Source organism: Procambarus clarkii, chromosome 9 (genome assembly GCF_040958095.1).
Source record: "Procambarus clarkii isolate CNS0578487 chromosome 9, FALCON_Pclarkii_2.0, whole genome shotgun sequence".
NCBI lineage: Eukaryota > Metazoa > Arthropoda > Malacostraca > Decapoda > Cambaridae > Procambarus > Procambarus clarkii.
Genome location: NC_091158.1, coordinates 25,587,034 through 25,607,846, shown reverse-complemented (window position 1 = coordinate 25,607,846; position 20,813 = coordinate 25,587,034). Strand labels below are relative to the sequence as shown.

The following is a 20,813-nucleotide window of genomic DNA, read 5'->3' as shown; positions in this document are numbered from 1 at the left end:
ATCTATGACCTCTTGTTCTTGAAGTTCCAGGTCTCAGGAAGTCTTCCCTGTCGATTTTATCAATTCCTGTTACTATTTTGTACGTAGTGATCATATCACCTCTTTTTCTTCTGTCTTCTAGTTTTGGCATATTTAATGCTTCTAACCTCTCCTCGTAGCTCTTGCCCTTCAGTTCTGGGAGCCACTTAGTAGCATGTCTTTGCACCTTTTCCAGTTTGTTGATGTGCTTCTTAAGATATGGGCACCACACAACAGCTGCATATTCTAGCTTTGGCCTAACAAAAGTCATGAACAATTTCTTTAGTATATCGCCATCCATGTATTTAAATGCAATTCTGAAGTTAGAAAGCATAGCATAGGCTCCTTGCACAATATTCTTTATGTGGTCCTCAGGTGATAAGTTTTCTATCTAGAACCACTCCTAGATCTCTTTCTTTATCAGAATTCTTTAAAGATTTCTCACATAATATATAGGTTGTGTGGGGTCTATGTTCTCCTATTCCACATTCCATAACATGACATTTATTTACATTAAATTCCATTTGCCAAGTGGTGCTCCATATACTTATTTTGTCCAGGTCTCCTTGAAGGGCATGACAGTCATCTAAATTTCTTATCCTTCCTATTATCTTAGCATCATCAGCAAACATGTTCATATAATTCTGTATACCAACTGGTAGATCATTTATGTAGACAATAAACATCACTGGTGCAAGAACTGAGCCCTGTGGTACTCCACTTGTGACATTTCTCCATTCCGATACATTGCCTCTGATTACTGCCCTCATTTTTCTATCAGTCAGAAAATATATCATCCATGTTAGAAGCTTACCTGTCACCCCTCCAATATTTTCCAGTTTCCAAAACAACCTCTTATGTGGAACTCTGCCGAAAGCCTTTTTTAGGTCCAGATAGATGCAGTCAACCCAACCATCTCTTTCCTGTAATATCTCTGTGGCTCGATCATAGAAACTGAGTAAATTCGATACACAGGATCTTCCAGATCGAAAACCATACTGTCTGTCTGATATTATATCATTTCTCTCCAGGTGTTTTACCCATTTAGTTTTGATTAGCTTTTCCAATACTTTCACTATTACACTTGTCAATGATACAGGTCTATAATTGAGGGGGTCTTCCCTGCTGCCACTTTTGTAGATTGGAACTATGTTAGCCTGTTTCCACACGTCTGCTACGATTCCTGTACACAGGGATGCCTGAAAGATCAGGTGAAGTGGAATGCTGAGCTCAGATGCACATTCTCTCAGAACCCATGGTGAAACGCCATCTGGGCCAGCTGCTTTGTTCTTACCGAGCTCCTTGAGCATATTTTCCACTTCATCTCTAGACACCTCTATCCGCTCTATGTTGTTCTCTGGAATTCTTATTGTGTCTGGTTCTCTGAAGATTTCATTTTGTACAAACACACTTTGGAACTTTTCATTTAATGTTTCACACATTTCCTTTTCATTTTCCGTGAATCTGTTTCCCATTTTCAACCTCTGGATATTATCCTTTACCTGCAATTTGTTGTTTATGAATTTGAAGAATAGGCCCGGTTCTGTTTTACATTTATCTGCTATCCCTTTTTCAAAATTTCTTTCTGCCTCTCTCCTTACTGCTGTATAGTTGTTTCTCGCATCTTTGTATCGCTGGTATGTTTGGGGGTTTGGCCTCTTCCTATACTGATTCCATTTTTGTGTCTTTTGGTCTCTTGCCCTCTCACAATTTCTGTCGAACCAATCCTGTTTTCTGGCCCTGCATCTCTGTTTTGGTATGAATGTTTGTGTGCCTTCCTCGTATAGTTTTAAAAATTTGGCATACATTTCATTTACTTCCCTGCCTAGCAACAATTCTGTCCAATTACACTCATTAAAAAAATTTCGAAGTTCCCCATAGTTGCCTCTCCTTAAATCGAGTTTATCAACTGTTTCAATGTCCCCATTTTCTTCTAGATGATATCTTAAAGCATATTTAATGTCTAACAGGACATGATCACTCTTTCCCAAGGGAGGAAGGTACTGGATGTCAAAAATCTCTTCTTCTTTCCTGGTGAATACTAGATCCAGTACTGACGGTACATCTCCTTCCCTCATTCTTGTGGCTTGCTTTATGTGTTGATACAAGAATGTCTCCAGAATGAGGTTCACAAATCTGCATGTCCAAAAGTCCTCCGTTCTTGCTTCATAGGCCTCCCAGTCTATTGCTCTAAAGTTGAAGTCCCCCAGTATCAACAGTCGTGATTTATCTTTATCTGCTTGTACAATAATATCTCTCATGACCATTATGAGGCCCTCTCGTTTGTCATCCAGTTCTTCCTTTGTCCATGTGTTGCTTGCTGGTGGGCTGTAGGTATTTACAATTATCAGCTTATCATCCTGATTCCAGACCTGCAATGCCAATATGTCAATATCTCGAGGGTTTTCAAATATTAACTCTTTTACCTTCAGGTGTTTTTTCACCAGTACAGCCACTCCTCCTCCCTTCCTAGCTTTCCTGTCACGTCTCCAAACTGAATAGCCTCTTGGGAATATGACTTCATTTATTATATTTCCTTCAAGTTTCGTCTCTGATAATGCAACAATATCTGGGACCCTAAGCAGGATTATATCTTGCAACTCCAAAGTTTTTGACCTCACTCCATCTATGTTGGTATATACAATTTTCAGGAACATGTTCCCTTTTCCTTTGCTCTTTACTCCCCCTTCCACTACTGATCTTGTTGCTTTGTTTTTATGTACCATTTCACAAGCTTTCCAGTCCCTGTCACTTTGTAAAAAAAAGAATTTCTGTCTTCTTCATTTCTATCCCCATTTAGACGTTTTGCCTCAATTAGGTTCATTTTCAGCTTTTCTCTGTCTTCCTTGGAGAGGTCTTGTCTTATTGACCAAAATTTGCCAACCTCATCACTCTGCAGTTTCCTGGCATTTCTTAGCACTTCCATCATGTTTTTCACTCCATTAAACGTCACCCTTAAGGGGCGGTTCTTTTCTTTCTCATATTTTCCTATTCTTCTAAAATCACTGACATTTTCCTTTGAGCCTTCTCCTAAACCTACTATTTTCTCTATGATTTTCATCTCTTCTGCCGCTCGGTCCACCCTAGATGAAATTTCCTTCTCTAAACATCCAAAAATGATTATGGATGGGGTGTGTGTGTGTAATTACCTAAGTGTAATTACCTAAGTGTAGTTACAGGATGAGAGCTACGCTCGTGGTGTCCCGTCTTCCCAGCACTCTTTGTCATATAACGCTTTGAAACTACTGACGGTCTTGGCCTCCACCACCTTCTCACTTAACTTGTTCCAACCGTCTACCACTCTATTTGCGAAGGTGAATTTTCTTATATTTCTTCGGCATCTGTGTTTAGCTAGTTTAAATCTATGGCCTCTTGTTCTTGAAGTTCCAGGTCTCAGGAAGTCTTCCCTGTCGATTTTATCAATTCCTGTTACTATTTTGTACGTAGTGATCATATCACCTCTTTTTCTTCTGTCTTCTAGTTTTGGCATATTTAATGCTTCTAACCTCTCCTCGTAGCTCTTGCCCTTCAGTTCTGGGAGCCACTTAGTAGCATGTCTTTGCACCTTTTCCAGTTTGTTGATGTGCTTCTTAAGATATGGGCACCACACAACAGCTGCATATTCTAGCTTTGGCCTAACAAAAGTCATGAACAATTTCTTTAGTATATCGCCATCCATGTATTTAAATGCAATTCTGAAGTTAGAAAGCATTGCATAGGCTCCTTGCACAATATTCTTAATGTGGTCCTCAGGTGATAGTTTTCTATCTAGAACCACTCCTAGATCTCTTTCTTTATCAGAATTCTTTAAAGATTTCTCACATAATATATAGGTTGTGTGGGGTCTATGTTCTCCTATTCCACATTCCATAACATGACATTTATTAACATTAAATTCCATTTGCCAAGTGGTGCTCCATATACTTATTTTGTCCAGGTCTTCTTGAAGGGCATGACAATCATCTAAATTTCTTATCCTTCCTATTATCTTAGCATCATCAGCAAACATGTTCATATAATTCTGTATACCAACTGGTAGATCATTTATGTACACAATAAACATCACTGGTGCAAGAACTGAACCCTGTGGTACTCCACTTGTGACATTTCTCCATTCCGATACATTGCCTCTGATTACTGCCCTCATTTTTCTATCAGTCAGAAAATTTTTCATCCATGATAGAAGCTTACCTGTCACCCCTCCAATATTTTCCAGTTTCCAGAACAACCTCTTATGTGGAACTCTGTCGAAAGCCTTTTTTAGGTCCAGACAGATGCAGTCAACCCAGCCATCTCTTTCCTGTAATATCTCTGTGGCCCGATCATAGAAACTGAGTAAATTCGATACACAGGATCTTCCTGATCGAAAACCATACTGTCTGTCTGATATTATATCATTTCTCTCCAGGTGTTCTACCCATTTAGTTTTGATTACCTTTTCCAATACTTTCACTATTACACTTGTCAATGATACAGGTCTATAATTGAGGGGGTCTTCCCTGCTGCCACTTTTGTAGATTGGAACTATGTTAGCCTGTTTCCACACGTCTGCTACGATTCCTGTACACAGGGATGCCTGAAAGATCAGGTGAAGTGGAATGCTGAGCTCAGATGCACATTCTCTCAGAACCCATGGTGAAACGCCATCTGGGCCAGCTGCTTTGTTCCTCCCGAGCTCCTTTAGCATATTTTCCACTTCATCTCTAGACACCTCTATCCGCTCTATGTTGTTCTCTGGAATTCTTATTGTGTCTGGTTCTCTGAAGATTTCATTTTGTACAAACACACTTTGGAACTTTTCATTTAATGTTTCACACATTTCCCTTTCATTTTCCGTGAATCTGTTTCCCATTTTCAACCTCTGGATATTATCCTTTACCTGCAATTTGTTGTTTATGAATTTGTAGAATAGGCCCGGTTCTGTTTTACATTTATCTGCTATCCCTTTTTCAAAATTTCTTTCTGCCTCTCTCCTTACTGCTGTATAATTGTTTCTCGCATCTTTGTATCGCTGGTATGTTTGGGGGTTTGGCCTCTTCCTATACTGATTCCATTTTTGTGTCTTTTGGTCTCTTGCCCTCTCACAATTTCTGTCGAACCAATCCTGTTTTCTGGTCCTGCATCTCTGTTTTGGTATGAATGTTTGTGTGCCTTCCTCGTATAGTTTTAAAAATTTGGCATACATTTCATTTACTTTCCTGCCTAGCAACAATTCTGTCCAATTACACTCATTAAAAAAATTTCGAAGTTCCCCATTGTGTGTGTGTGTGTGTGTGTGTGTGTGTGTGTGTGTGTGTGTGTGTGTGTGTGTGTGTGTGTGTGTGTGTGTGTGTATATATATATATATATATATATATATATATATATATATATATATATATATATATATATACACACACACACACACACACAGTGGTACCTCGGAATGCGAGTGTCCCTGTATGCGAGTTTTTCGGAAGACGAGCAGGATTTACTCCAAAAATATGTCTCGGAAGGCGAGGGTTACCTCGGGACGCGAGTTTGTTGATACGTGTACAGGCCGACTGGCGCGTGGTGGCATGGCGATCGCGCCTCAGTTTACCAGTGTCTCGTGTCCAGTGACTATCCCACATGAATTCTTCACAAGGATTTACAGTTTTTTATCGTTTTTTTGGCCATTTGAGCATAAACGTTGTCATTATATATCTTGCCATGGGTCTCAAGAAAGCCATTGGTAAGGTTCAACCTAAGAAAATAGCTGTGAGTAGAGGCAGTAGAGGATGTCCCTTCTTGATTAAGAAAATGTGTGAAGTATGGGAAGAACTGCAAAGTTTTGTTGAAAAAACTCACCCAGATAAAGCTGTAGCAGGCCGTTGCATTGACCTTTTAAATGATAATGTGATGTCTTACTACAGACAAGTGTTAAAATGTAGGGAAAAACAAGTGTCATTAGACAAATTCTTAGTAAAACAAGCAAGTCCTAGTGGTATGCAGGCAAAATGTGCCAGAGTGTGCATACCAGTGAAGTCCTCACTGCCTGATGTGATAATGGAAGGGGACTCCCCTTCCAAACAGTAACTCCTCTCTTCCTCCCACCTCCTCACCATCTTCCATACGCCTACAGCATTCAACAGCAAGGTAAGTAATAACTTGAACATAGTTTTGTAGGTTTATTTAGATGAATTAGGTATAAAAATTTAGTTTGATGAGGGGTTTTTGGGGTAGTCAGGAACGGATTAATTCATTTCCCTTTATTTCTTATGGGGAAATTAGCTTCGGAATGCGAGTTTTCGGAATACGAGGCGTCTCCAGGAACCAATTAAACTCTTAAACTGAGGTATGCCTGTATACATATACATACACAGTGGCACCTTGACATACAATTGCCCCTACTTACGATAATTTTGAGTTACGATGTTAATTTCATACAAAAATGCGACTTGACATCCGATGGTGTCGTCGACTTCCGATATTTGTTGGTACACGTTCGGGTCGACCAAGCGCTTGGTTTCCGGTCACGCGGCCGACCTGCCTCAGTTTACTACAGCTGCCCGCTTAGTGACGATTGCGGCTATAAGACATTCCGCTATTGTAGTGATTTTTTGCATTTTGAACATTAAAGTAATTACTATATATCACGCCATGAGTCTCAGGAAAGTCAGTGGTAAGGGTCAACATATGAAAACCCATGTAAGGATGACCATAGAGCAGAAGCAAGAGTACAGAATGTCTCTTCCTCAACAATTAAGAAAATGTGTGCAGCATGGGAAGAATTGCAAACCTCTGCTAAAACGACTCACCCAAATCAAGCTGCAGTAGGTCGTTGCCTTAACCTATTCAATAACACTGTGATGCATCATTACAGACAAATGTTAAAATGAAGGGAAAAACAAATGTCTCTTGAAAAATTTGTAGAGACAAACAAGCACTGAACCACAACCAGGTCCTAGTGGTATTCAGGCAAAACGTAGGAGAGAGAGTACCCCAGAGAAAACATCAGCCTGATGTGATAATAGAAGGGGACTCCCCTTCCAAACAGGAACAACTCTCCTCCTCCCCCCCTCATCACCATCTTCCATACGCCATCAAGAGCCCTCCATTAACCCTCAAACCGCGCATATCATATATAAATGATATCAGTGACAAAACCGAAACCGCGCACATCATTTATATATGATTTCGTGTCTAGCGCTATAATTTAAACGCCCCGCCTGGGATAGGGGCAGTGTTACGAACCCGGATCCAACGTCCGAGCCTGGAGCAGTGACAACCACGCCATCTGTGGGTCAGCTCCCGAAACCCCCGCCAAACGGACGACGACACCTGTTGAGGACAGCGTGTACTGGCCTCGAGGACCAGTTTCCAGTCTGGTTCAGCGCTTAACACAGCCGCTCCTGACCTCTGGTGAGGTGGTGCTCCGACGACAGCGCCATCTATGGACTGGATACGTCAGGTGTTTGCGCCCGAGCCCGTAAGTGTGGTGTTTTAGTGTCCCTGTTAGTGATGACGTGTCTGCTTACAGAGCCGACCTGGGACCACTGTGATGGAAGTGGAGTCAGTCTACCCGAGGCAGCCAGTCTCCATACTGTGAAGTTTGCTGCAGCTGTTGTGACGTCGTCCCCCCGGAAGAACACTGTGGTGTGTTAGCCTGCCATTGGAGTGGCAGTGAAAGGATTTACCCGGGACCGACTGTTGGAGACGATCATCCACTGGGGTATTGAGGACAGGAGGGTGATTTGGGATATCACACGAGACTCCTGTCTAGGGCGCACCCCTTATATCGTTTGTGGAGTGGCCGTACCAGCCTTGGTGGCTCAGTAACTGCCAGCAGACCAGCTGGACGTGTGGTTGACGGCCTCCACAACGGTGCCCCCAGTGGACCTGCGTTTAGGCTGACCTGTGGCCCGGGTAGGCTCGGCATTCTCAGAGGACACGTCGTGAGGCCACGAAGAAGGCACCGAGAGTTATGGCACCAGCGTCTTCAGTAGAAGACATCGATTGAGGATTAATCCCCTTGTAAAGTGTTAATACCCCTCCCCTTTGTGCACTTATTTATTTTATATATTTAAACGGTGATGGTGTTAATTATAATATTAAGTTCTTAGCTTTCTTTCCCTACTCCCTTTAAGTTACTTGCGTCACGGATCTCATCCCTTGATAGCCAATACTGGCTTGGGAACGGATACATATATCTTCCTCTAACAACATCAGAGTAAGGACCCCGTTGCGTCCCGAGAGGGTCGTAACAGGCAGCTATAGTACAGCCACGACCGATAGTTGCCAGATGCCACCTAGAAAAAAAATCCACGCCAACATTCTTGGGTGTTACAGCGTCAGTATTGAGCAAGCCACCAAGGCTGGTGCATGCAGAACGAGCTCACAGCACCGCTGTTCAGCTTGTGACCACAGCATCGCCTACAAATACCATAATATAAATGATACTGCTATTATTTAGCAGTGATAGTATTACTGAAGCCCCCTGACTGTGATAAAACTGACCAGGATTCTGATAATAGCGGGATTGTGGTGATATTTAGCGCTGTGCTCCATGGAGGGAGGAGTAAGGCTGTGGGAGGGAGGATGGTGGCGTCGTTTTCTGACTGTGTGTGGTCACCATTTATTGACTGCACTCACCATACCAGCTTAGTGGTTCGCCATGGTGAACACAAATGTAGATTCTTATATATAACGTGTGTATAGTGTGAGATAACAGCGAGAGGAGTAGGTTGGGAGCCGCCATTTTGGTGAGGGAGGAGCGTCGTCTGCACGACTTTTTTTTTTTTTTTTTTTTTTTTTTTGAGATATATACAAGAGTTGTTACATTCTTGTACAGCCACTAGTACGCGTAGCATTTCGGGCAAGTCCTTAATCCTATGGTCCCTGGAATACGATCCCCTGCCGCGAAGAATCGTTTTTTCATCCAAGTACACATTTTACTCTTGCGTTAAACAGAGGCTACAGTTAAGGAATTGCGCCCAGTAAATCCTCCCCGGCCAGGATACGAACCCATGACATAGCGCTCGCGGAACGCCAGGCGAGTGTCTTACCACTACACCACGGAGACTGCTAACACGGATGACATGACTTGGCATGTCATGTTGTTTACTGATGGCCACTATGATCTTTGGGCACCATACCAGCTTATTTGTTCAGGTATGGTGAATAAAACAGGTTGATACTTATATATAATGTGTGTATATAGCGTAATAACACCACAAACAATATTGTTGGATGACAAATATTAGTGCGTCTGGCCTTGAGGGCGGCCGCCGATCAGCTGACTGTGTGAGTAGCTACATCTTATGGCCTTTACTCACCATACAAGCTTAGATGTACAGTTATGGTGAACAAAACATGTAAATACGTATATATAACGTCTGTGTATAGTGAATAAATACAGAAAGAGTATTGTGGGAGGTGAATGAGGGTGAGTGAGGTGGTGTTGAGGGAGGGAGTGGCAGTGAGTGGCTGGCTGGTGTTTGGCGATCACTCCTCGTTGCTTTTTGACTCACAAGACCAACTTAGTAGTTCGTTATGGTGTACAAAACATGCAAATACTTATATATAACCTGTGTATATAGTGTAACAACAGCAAAACTATTTGTTTATTGTTTTATGAACATAATAATTGAATCACTAATATGCACACCATAATTTTGAGTACAGCGATGGTTCACACATTTTATAATATAAATATACCACAATTCACTGTATGGAATAATATTACTGCAAAAAAACTAAGAAAAAATCAATCAGAGACATTGAAATAATTAGGTAATAATATATTTGTGGCAACTGCCGTCTGACAGCTCGGGCGGAGTAGACCTCGTCTGGCGAAGGCTCTGCCAACGCCCCTTTTTTGCCACACTTCCCTACCCTATTGCGGCTAAAATATGCCACCTACGATTTTTTGTTATCTTTTCCGTGATCAGGGAACAAAAATGAACACTTCTATAAGACGAAAGAATTTTTTGGAGTTTTTTTTTTTGTTGCGCCTGTGGGTGTGAATTCCATTTGGGCCCCTAGCGGTTTGAGGGTTAATCCTCTTTGACTATTCTAAACAACTATTCTAAACTACCGAAAGTTGGTTCGGTAAACAGCGAACCAACGTACCTGTGGACGAGACAATCGGAATGATAGCCGACAGAGTGTATCGTGATCCAGCCTGTACTCGTCTTGACATGCCAGAAAGTATTCTGAGGAAACTACTCCAAGCTTGTACTAAAGAGGCACCCTTCTTGAGCCCGGATGGGCACATGTATAAGCAAGTAGATGGGGTCGCCATGGGTTCTCCCCTAGGTGTCCTGTTTGCAAACTTCTACATGGGTACCATCGAGCAAAAAGTCTTAGTCGACATGAACTTGAAACCGGCCATATACTGCAGGTATGTTGACGACATTTTTACACAGGTACCTGATGTCAGACATCTGCAGAAGCTGAAGGAGGCATTTGAGCAGAGTTCCGTGCTGCGTTTCACTTACGAGACGGAAAAGGATGGGAAGCTGCCTTTTCTAGATGTAACAGTCATGGAAAAGGGCGGAGGTTTCCACACTGCAGTCTACACTAAGGAAACAAACATAGGAATGTGCCTAAATGCCAACAGCAACTGCCCTGACAGGTACAAGAGTAGTGTTGTTAACGCATACGTCGACCGTGCTCTCAGCCACAGCTCAGAATGGAAGCAAGTCGACGAAGAACTCTGTAGGGTAAGGCAGGTCCTAGTCAATAACGGCTTCTCCAATGGTTTCATCGAAGACATCATAAGAAGGAAAGTGAAAAGCCATGCAACCTCTGAAGAGACAACTAACACAACACCTATACCCCCTATTAGACTATTTTACAGGAACTTCTTTTCCACAGCTCATAAAACGGAGGAAAGGGTCCTGAAAGATATTGTTAATAGAAACGTTATCCCTACAGACAAAAATCAGAGGATACAACTGACGATTTACTATAAAACCAGAAAAACGGCCAGCCTACTCATGAGAAACTCTCCAGACACAAAACAGAACGCTTTAAAAGAGACTAATGTCGTCTATGCCTTCAAATGCCCACTTGGGGACTGTAAGCTCCAAAAAACCCAGTATATAGGCAAGACAACAACATCTCTTTCTAGGCGTTTAACGATGCATAAGCAACAGGGCTCCATTAAGGAACATATAATCTCTTCCCATAACCAAACCATCGCCAGAGAAATCCTAGTAAACAACACAGAAATCATCGATAGATACAGCGATAGCAGGCGGCTTGACGTTTGCGAGGCACTACACATCAAGAAGTCAACACCAGCAATCAACAGCCAATTATTGCACAACTATATTCTACCCACCTCAAGACTCCGCTCCAATATAGAAGCATCAAGAAATGTGGACCAATAGGCTTTCTACAAACACTTCTATTCAATACCCATTGTTTCTGTTCTGTCTTGTGTTGATACTTTTAATACCCTATTATTATCCCCTCCTGTTCTGTCTTGTGTTAATGCCACATCACCCTTCCCACCTCACTCAAATGTAGATATAAAATCAGAGATACGTTCTAATCAGTTGTGTATTTGTGAAGTCTTTGAAAATGTAATAAGTTTTACGAAACGCGCCCGTGTCGCGTCAGACTAGAAATAAAAATGAATTTTGGAGAAGTGATTTTTGATTTACCTCCAACAGTGAAGCGTAATGTACGAAAGATTGAGAAAATTCGTGTTAGAATTATTAATCTTACTTTTTCGGTCATATTTAATAATATATATATATATATATATATATATATATATATATATATATATATATATATATATATATATATATATATATATATATATATATATATACATATATATATATATACATATATATATATATATACATATATATATATATATATATATATATATATATATATATATATATATATATATATATATATATATACAGTATATATATATATATATATATATACAGTATATATATATATATATATATATATATATATATGTATATATATATATATATATATATATATATATATATATATATATATACAGTTGTACCTCGCATAACGATTGCCCCAAAAGACGAATATTTTGGGTAACGAACGGCCCGATCGGCGTCAAATCGTCCCTTATGACGAACGCTGGTTTGAGTAACGTCAACACCACATGGTGGGGTCGCGCTGCTTCTTGCACATTCTTAGACGCCTCCGACGATGCACATAAATTATGTTGTTCTTGTTTAAAGATGCTAATGATGCTGGGATATAAAAGGGTGACTACTGAGATGTTGCAAAGCATTGACGTTTTTGTAGGAAAAAAGAAATGAAATGTCTGATATACAACAAATGTCAAAAAGGTTCGTTCGGTGTTCGGCAGGTAGGCTGCTCCATTATAACAATCTTTCTTTGTTTCAAATGTGTTCCATTTGTTTTTTATTTGTCATTTGCGTCTCAATAATGGAGAAGCCTACCTTACATACACTGAATAAACCATTATGACATTTTCCTTTCTTCAAATGTGTTCAATATTTATTTTTCATTTGCCTTATAGCAAAAGGTTCGTTCGGTGGTCGGCAGGTAGGCTGCTCCATGTTTCTTAAAAAAAAAAAAAAAAAAAAAACGAAAAATAAAAGAACTGTTGAAACAATTTGAAAAATGGACAAATGTCATAAAGGTTCGTTCAGTGTTTGTCGGGTAGGCTGCTCCATTATTGAGACGTAAGTGACAAATACAAAACAAATGGAACACATTTGAAACAAAGAAAGAGTGTCATAATGGAGCAGCCTACCCAACAAAAACTGAACGAACCTTTTGCCATAACGAATATGAAAGACAAGGGCTGCTGGCTGGGTTAGTACTGCGTGAGCAACCATTTGTGGCACACGTGCCTCTGGCTCTCAAACACCTGTCCCACACGGTGTTGAAAGACTGTGCTCAGTCGGTGCAATTCAGACCCTTTTGTTTGAAGAACATAAGGGTCATAACATTGGTGAAGCTAGGCGCAATAAGGGCTTAACACGACGGTCGGATGCCAGTGATACAGCACCTATGAGGATGATACAGCAAGCGTATCCAGGTGTAGCTCTGAGCCCCACCCTTGCCATCTCTAATGTATATAGATGATACATAGATGAATCGTTTTCTGCGTTCAGTGATGATGCATCTGATACAAGTAGCATAGATTAACAGTGTTAGCGGCTTCCATGGTGGTGGTGTTCATTGATATTTTCAAGAATACCTGAATCTTTTCCTGACTGATGGACACTCTTTGAGGCTAGCTGAATCTCTTCCTGACTGATGGACACTCTTTGAGGCTAGCTGAATCTCTTCCTGTGTGGGACCTTACAAAGCGATCTTTTCAAGACTACCTTACAAATTGAGCTTTTCCTATAATCGTTTCAATACTACTTTATGCTTTACAAGCTTGGCTACATACCACCTACAAGTACTAAAGCCAAGGGTGCACGCAAGTGCGTTATTTGCAAGCACACATAACGATGAAACAGGAAGCAAAAATCTATCTGTAGCTGGTGCAAGGAGAGCAAAGTCGCGCTGTGTACCATGGACTACTTCGTTGACTATTATGCACCTCCAAAGTACTGAGTGTGTAATACAGTGTGTTACTGTGTAAATAGTATGTGAAACTGTACATATTGTAATATTAGTGAATTTTTACCACGTAATATTGTGACAATAAACATTTATTGTGGACACATTACTGACACATGTATCACAGTTTCATGGAAAATTATGAACATTCTACTGTATACATATTGTAAAGGTCACAAATATGCATCATATACGATAAATGAAACAAATAAAACCGCATTGGAAATGCATAGAAAAAATATTTGAAAATATATTTGTGGCAACACGCGGTGCTTGAATGGCCTGCGCGACCGTGTCTGGGAGCTTCACACACGGGCGACCAGGCCCTGATGACGTCACAGCGCACCTTGTCCACGCCCTCACAGCCAAAGTAAGTGGAATTTGGTAATTATTTTTACATAGACATGTTCAGGGACGGTAATTTATCATTTTACAAAGAAAAATTTTATTTTGGGGAACATTTGATGTCATGCACTCTGGGGAAATTTCACAATAAACACAGTGCATCACACTGGTTACATGGGGGGACACTCGTTTTGTATGACGTCCGTTTCACATGACGAACATGGAACGGATTAAATTCGTTATGCGAGGTACCACTGTATACATATATATATGTAGCGAGTAAATTATCCCAATAATATACTTGCTCCAAATGCTTTGTTAATATTCCTGTCAACCTTTGGAGATGAATGAGGTGAGGCGTTGCCCGGGCATATAAGCAGCAATAGCAAACATTAACCAGAGTCTACTTTCAAGTGTGGTCTAGAGCAGACACTTGCGAGATACTGTACCAACGCTCAGTGCGCTCAACTCACACCAACGTATCACCTGTGTACTTCTGTATATTCGACCAAATATATATATAGTATCTTAGTGTCTGTGTTTATTTGTCACCATACTTTACGTAACAATAGAACCGTTACATATTATATATATATATATATATATATATATATATATATATATATATATATATATATATATATATATATATATATATATGCAAACAAGCCTGAATGGTCCCCAGGACTATATACAACTGAAAACTCACACCCCAGAAGTGACTCGAACCCATACTCCCACAACTGGTATGTACAGGGACGCCTTAATCCGCTTGACCATCACGACCGGACTAAGGAAGTGATAGCCGAGGCTATATGAACCACTTCCCCGCCGGCACTCGGATGGTAATCTTGGGCATAGCATTTTATCAAATCACCTCATTCTTTGGGGCACACGTGAGGAACACAAATGCAAACAAGCCTGAATGGTCCCCAGGACTATATACAACTGAAAACTCACACCCCAGAAGTGACTCGAACCCATACTCCCACAACTGGTATGTACAGGGACGCCTTAATCCGCTTGACCATCACGACCGGACTAAGGAAGTGATAGCCGAGGCTATATGAACCACTTCCCCGCCGGCACTCGGATGGTAATCTTGGGCATAGCATTTTATCAAATCACCTCATTCTTTGGGGCACACGTGAGGAACACAAATGCAAACAAGCCTGAATGGTCCCCAGGACTATATACAACTGAAAACTCACACCCCAGAAGTGACTCGAACCCATACTCCCACAACTGGTATGTACAGGGACGCCTTAATCCGCTTGACCATCACGACCGGACTAAGGAAGTGATAGCCGAGGCTATATGAACCACTTCCCCGCCGGCACTCGGATGGTAATCTTGGGCATAGCATTTTATCAAATCACCTCATTCTTTGGGGCACACGTGAGGAACACAAATGCAAACAAGCCTGAATGGTCCCCAGGACTATATACAACTGAAAACTATATATATATATATATATATATATATATATATATATATATATATATATATATATATATATGTATATACACACACGCAAGAAGGTGCATAGGGTTTATGAGAGTACATAGCATTGATATTTTTACATTCTTGTAAATCCACTAGCATGCATAGCATTTTGGGCAGGTTCTTAATCTAACACATAATTTTAAGTAGGTAATTTTTAGCAAAATTTAAAAATGTTAACAGGTACATTGTACGAAAATTAGTAGGTACATTATAGTAAAATTTGAGGATTATCAACAGGTACATTATAGCATAATTTGAAGATTATTTCTAAGTATATTGTAGTAAAATGTGTTCAATATAACAACCATGATACAAGATGATAGCAGTAATTACAATGGTGAAGTTGTATGGCTTAGGCACATATGTACATACTAGCTCTATCTATTAATCCAAAAGTATGTTTGTAACTCATTTTCAATGTATGTACCTTTACCTGAATAAATATCTTATCTCTCTTATCTTATATATATTGGGGGAGTGGGTAGCACAAGATACAGTATGACTTTAAAGCACTAGGTAGGAAACTATAAGGATGAAATTTGGTAATTTTTGGTTTTATGTATGAATAAGGCAAAAGTTGAACAGCATTTCAATTCGTGTGGGAATAAGTGCCCTAGATTAGGTTCCTTTATTTGCATAGTGTTTACACAGATTTAGTTTGACTCTGGGGATATCAAGGAGATACTTATTTTTGGTGTGGTGATTATGGGGTCCTATTACTTATGTCAAGGTAGAGTTTCAGATCAGGATTTGCATCTAGGAACACGGTTTTGTACATGTAAATGGCTCAAGAGAATACGTGGACTTTATGTTTAGCATGTTTAGGGATTTAAACAGAGGGGGCTAACAGAGTTTGCTATTGTTCTGATAGCAGATTTTTGCTAGGTGATGATAGGCTTCAGGCAGTTTGCAGTAGACATATGGAGGTATGAAAAATTCAAAATTCAAATTCAAATGTTTATTCAGGTAAAGTACATACATACAAGGTGTGATACAAACATTGATGGATTTATAGATAGAGCTAGTACATACAATGCCTAAAGCCACTATTACGCAAAGCGTTTCGGGCAGGAAAAACACTAAGATTAAAACTTAATACTAATTGAGATTAAAGTATAAATTGTGTTGAGAAAATATAAAATTAAAAACAGGAGGAACATGGCAGAAAAAAAGCAAATATACAATTTGGTCGACAGACAGCATTGTTTAAAATAGCAGACATGGGTTGGCATTTAGGGCAAGGTAGGTTACATGGAATTAATTAGGTAATGCTTAGTTTTTATCTATAACTGGTTGGGAGAGGTACAGTCTAACATGACTAGGAAGGTCATTCCACATTCTGGGTCCCTTGATTTATTGAGCATTTCTAGTTTGATTAAGTCGTACTCTTGGAATATCAAAAAGGTATTTGTTTCTGGTGTGGTGCTCATGGGTTCTGTTACAACCTTCTAGGAAGCTTTTAAGGTCAGGATTGACATTACAGTTCAGCATTTTATATTTAGAAAATACACATGAGAGGATGTGCAGTGACTTAATATCTAACATATTCAGAGATTTGAGTAGGGGTACCGAGTGATGTCTGGGCCCAGAGTTGGATATTGTCCTAATAGCAGCTTTGTGTTGAGTAATTAGAGGACGTAAATAATTTTGGGTAGTAGAACCCCAAGCACAAATACCATAGTTAAGATAAGGATAGATGAGGGAGTAACAGAGCGTCATCAGAGCAGGGCGAGGTACATAATATCTGATCTTAGAAGGAATCTTCTTGAGGTTATCTTGAGATGATTTCGGGGCTTTAGTGTCCCCGCGGCCCGGTCCTCGACCAGGCCTCCACCCCCAGGAAGCAGCCCGTGACAGCTGCCTAACACCCAGGTACCTATTTAACTGCTAGGTAACAGGGGCATAGGGTGAAAGAAACTCTGCCCATTGTTTCTCGCCGGTGCCCAGGATCGAACCCGGGACCACAGGATCACAAGTCCAGCGTGCTGTCCGCTCGGCCGACCGGCTCCCCTGCCAACAGTTTTTAAACTTTTTTTGATATATTTAGAATGTGTCCCTGGAAATTCAGCTTGTGTTCAATGAAAATGCCAAGGAATTTGCCATGTACTTTCTTACAAATTTGGGAATTGTTTATCCTGAGATTTATTTGATTTGAGGATTTATTGCCAAACAAAATATAGAAAGTTTTGTCAATGTTGAGGGTGAGTCTGTTGGCAGTTAGCCAAAGATGGACTTTATTTAGCTCAGTATTTACTGTGACATTTAGAGCGAGGGGGGTCAGGACTGGAGTAGATGAAGGTTGTATCGTCAGCAAAGAGAATTGGTTTGAGGTGTTGGGAGGCATTTGGAAGGTCATTAATGTAGATGAGAAAGAGGAGAGCCAAGTATGCTGCCCTGAGGAACACCAATGTTGATGGGTAGGGTGGGAGAAATTGAATTATTCACAGAAACATACTGGAGCCTGTCAGTAAGGTAATACTTACCTTACCTTAATTTATTCATAAGAGCACTAAGTACTGCAGGAAATGTAGTTATGAAGGAAGCTATACCTACTTGTTCTTCGCTATATGTGCAGTTTGCATAAAAGTGTTTTCCCTTCTTAATGACAGCACAAGTTATCCTGTAAGAGGCAGCTGCACAAGTTATGCTGCTAAGAGGCAGCCTACACCGGGTCTTCCAGGCGACTTCGTGTTATGGTGGCGCTGGTCCGTCGGTTGTGTGGCGGTGTGCATGTGACCGTTTTCTGTGGAGCTAGGCAATTTTATAATTTATTTATAATAATAATGATAATAATAATAATAATAATAATAATAATAATAATAATAATAATAATAATAATAATAATAATAATAATAATAATAATAATAATAATAATAATAATAATAATAATAATAATAATAATAATAATAATAATAATAATAATAATAATAATAATAATAATAATAATAATTTATTTAGGAAAAGTACATACAAAGTTGCAGAGATAAAGTACAAACATTCTGTTTGATTTAAAGATTGAGGTAGTACATAAAATACCAAAATCAGATATTATGTACAGGTATTAAAGCTAAATCAGATATTATGTACCTCGCCCTACCCTGGTGACGCTCTATTACTCCATCATCATCTATACTTATCTCAACTATGGTATTTGTGCTTGGGGTTCTACTACCCAAAATCATTTACGTCCTCTAATTACTCAACACAAAGATGCCATTAGGACAATAATGTCCTTATACTCCCCTTACAGCTCTCCTTACATCTGGGGTAATCTATGACAGAGCAACTGACCACTATCCTACCTTCCTCACAGCAAACATGGACACAGCACCACCAGAAAGCAAGAAACTCTCATTCAGGCTACACAGTGAATCAGCTTTAGGCAATCTTTCTAATGCACTTCACAATATTAACTGGGAATCTGAATTTAATAATACACAGGATATAAACTCATTAACTAACCTCTTTCTCTCCAAAACTCTAAGCCTCTACAACACTCACTGTCCCCTCCTTACCAAACAAGTAACTGATAAAAGAAATAATAACCCGTGGCTCACAAGTGGCATAATCAAATCAATCAACAAAAAACATGAATATGAAAAGAAATTTAGGATTGGTCTAGTTACAAAGGAAGTAGTTAAGAGGTACTCCTCAGTGCTTACCAGTATCATAAGAAAAGCTAAACTTTCATATTATGAGACTAGATTCAGATTCAGATTCAGATGTTTATTCAGGTAAGGTATATACATACAAGTGATGTTACATTAATGGATTGATATATAGATAGAGCTAGTACATACAATGCCTAAAGCCACTATTACGCAATGCGTTTCGGGCAAGAAAAACATTAATATCTAGAACTTAATACTAATTGAGCATAAAGAATAAAAAGTGTTGAGAACAAATACAAATAAAGATAAAAAAAGGGGGAACATGACTGAAAAAGCAGCACAAATACAATAGGTTGACAAACAGTGTTGATTAAAAAAAAAAAAAAAAAAATAACAGACATGGGTTGACAATAGAGGAGTGAGGTAGATTACAGGGAATTTATTAGGTAGTGTTTAGTTTTTATCTTAAACTGGTTGAGAGAGGTACAGTCTTTAACATGGTTGGGAAGGTCATTCCACATTCTGGGCCCCTTGATTTGCAGAGCATTTCTAGTTTGATTAAGACGTACTCTAGGAATATCAAAACTGTATTTATTTCTGGTGTGGTGCTCATGGGTTCTGTTACAACCTTCTATGAAGCTTTTAAGATCAGGATTGGCATTATAGTTTAGCGTTTTATATATGTATAATACACATGAGAGGATGTGCAGTGACTTAATATCTAACATATTCAGAGATTTGAGTAGGGGTACCGAGTGATGTCTGGGGCCAGAGTTGGATATTGTTCTAATAGCAGCTTTGTGTTGGGTAATTAGAGGACGTAAGTGATTTTGGGTAGTAGAACCCCAAGCACAAATACCATAGTTGAGATAAGGATAGATAAGGGAGTAATAGAGAGTCACCAGGGCAGGGCGTGGTACATAATATCTGATCTTAGAAAAAATGCCCACAGTTTTTGAAACTTTTTTTGATATATTTAGAATGTGTCCCTGGAAATTCAGCTTGTGGTCAATGAGAATGCCAAGGAATTTACCATCTAATTTGTTACAAATTTGGGTATTGTTTATTTTGAGATTTATATGACTAGAGGATTTATTGCCAAACAGAATATAGAAAGTTTTGTCAATGTTAAGATTCAAATTCACTAGATTCAAAGAAGCAAAAGGCAACATGAAAAGCACATGGAAAACCATCTCTAATATCCTAGGAACTAAACAACACTCCCACAACCAGATAACACTCTCTAAGGATGGCCTTACGCCGTCATCTGATTTAGAAATGGCGAATGAATTTAATAGCTTCTTTTCATCGGTTGGTGCTAACCTTGCCAGTAAAATCCCACAGACTCAGACACATATCAACACATATCTCTCAGGCAGCTATCCAAACTCTCTTCTCCTTTCACCAGTCAGCCCGACAGATGTTGTGTCCATCATACACTCACTAAAAACCAAAGCTGGGAACATCAGTTAAATACTATCCATTGTATACAAGAGCGCCTCCTACGCCCCTGCGCCAGACCGGACTAGAGGAAGAAAGGTGGCACAGAATCCTTACAGCATGTGAAGAAGTCTCTGACACTAATGCCCCCTTCACACTGGATGAGCTCAATCGGGCTAAGAAAAACTCCAAGGATACATTCCCTGGAGCCGACAAAATAACCTATTAAATGATTAGAAACCTCGGCCCAGAGGGAGGCGCTGCATACCTAAGGTTAATTAATTTAGCCCGGACTTCTCAAACTAGACCTTCTGCTTG

General features: G+C 39.8%; 1 protein-coding gene across 1 annotated transcript in view; it reads right to left on the bottom strand.

Annotated features, from left to right (window-relative positions):
• The window catches only part of LOC138349839 (probable phenylalanine--tRNA ligase, mitochondrial), a 109,616-nt gene extending 91,446 nt beyond the window's left edge, over positions 1-18,170 (bottom strand). Inside the window, exon 1 of the mRNA XM_069321290.1 lies at positions 17,998-18,170. The gene's annotated coding sequence lies outside the window, so the exon portion shown is untranslated. The remainder of the gene's footprint in view (positions 1-17,997) is intronic.
• Between the last annotated feature and the right edge of the window lie 2,643 nt (positions 18,171-20,813).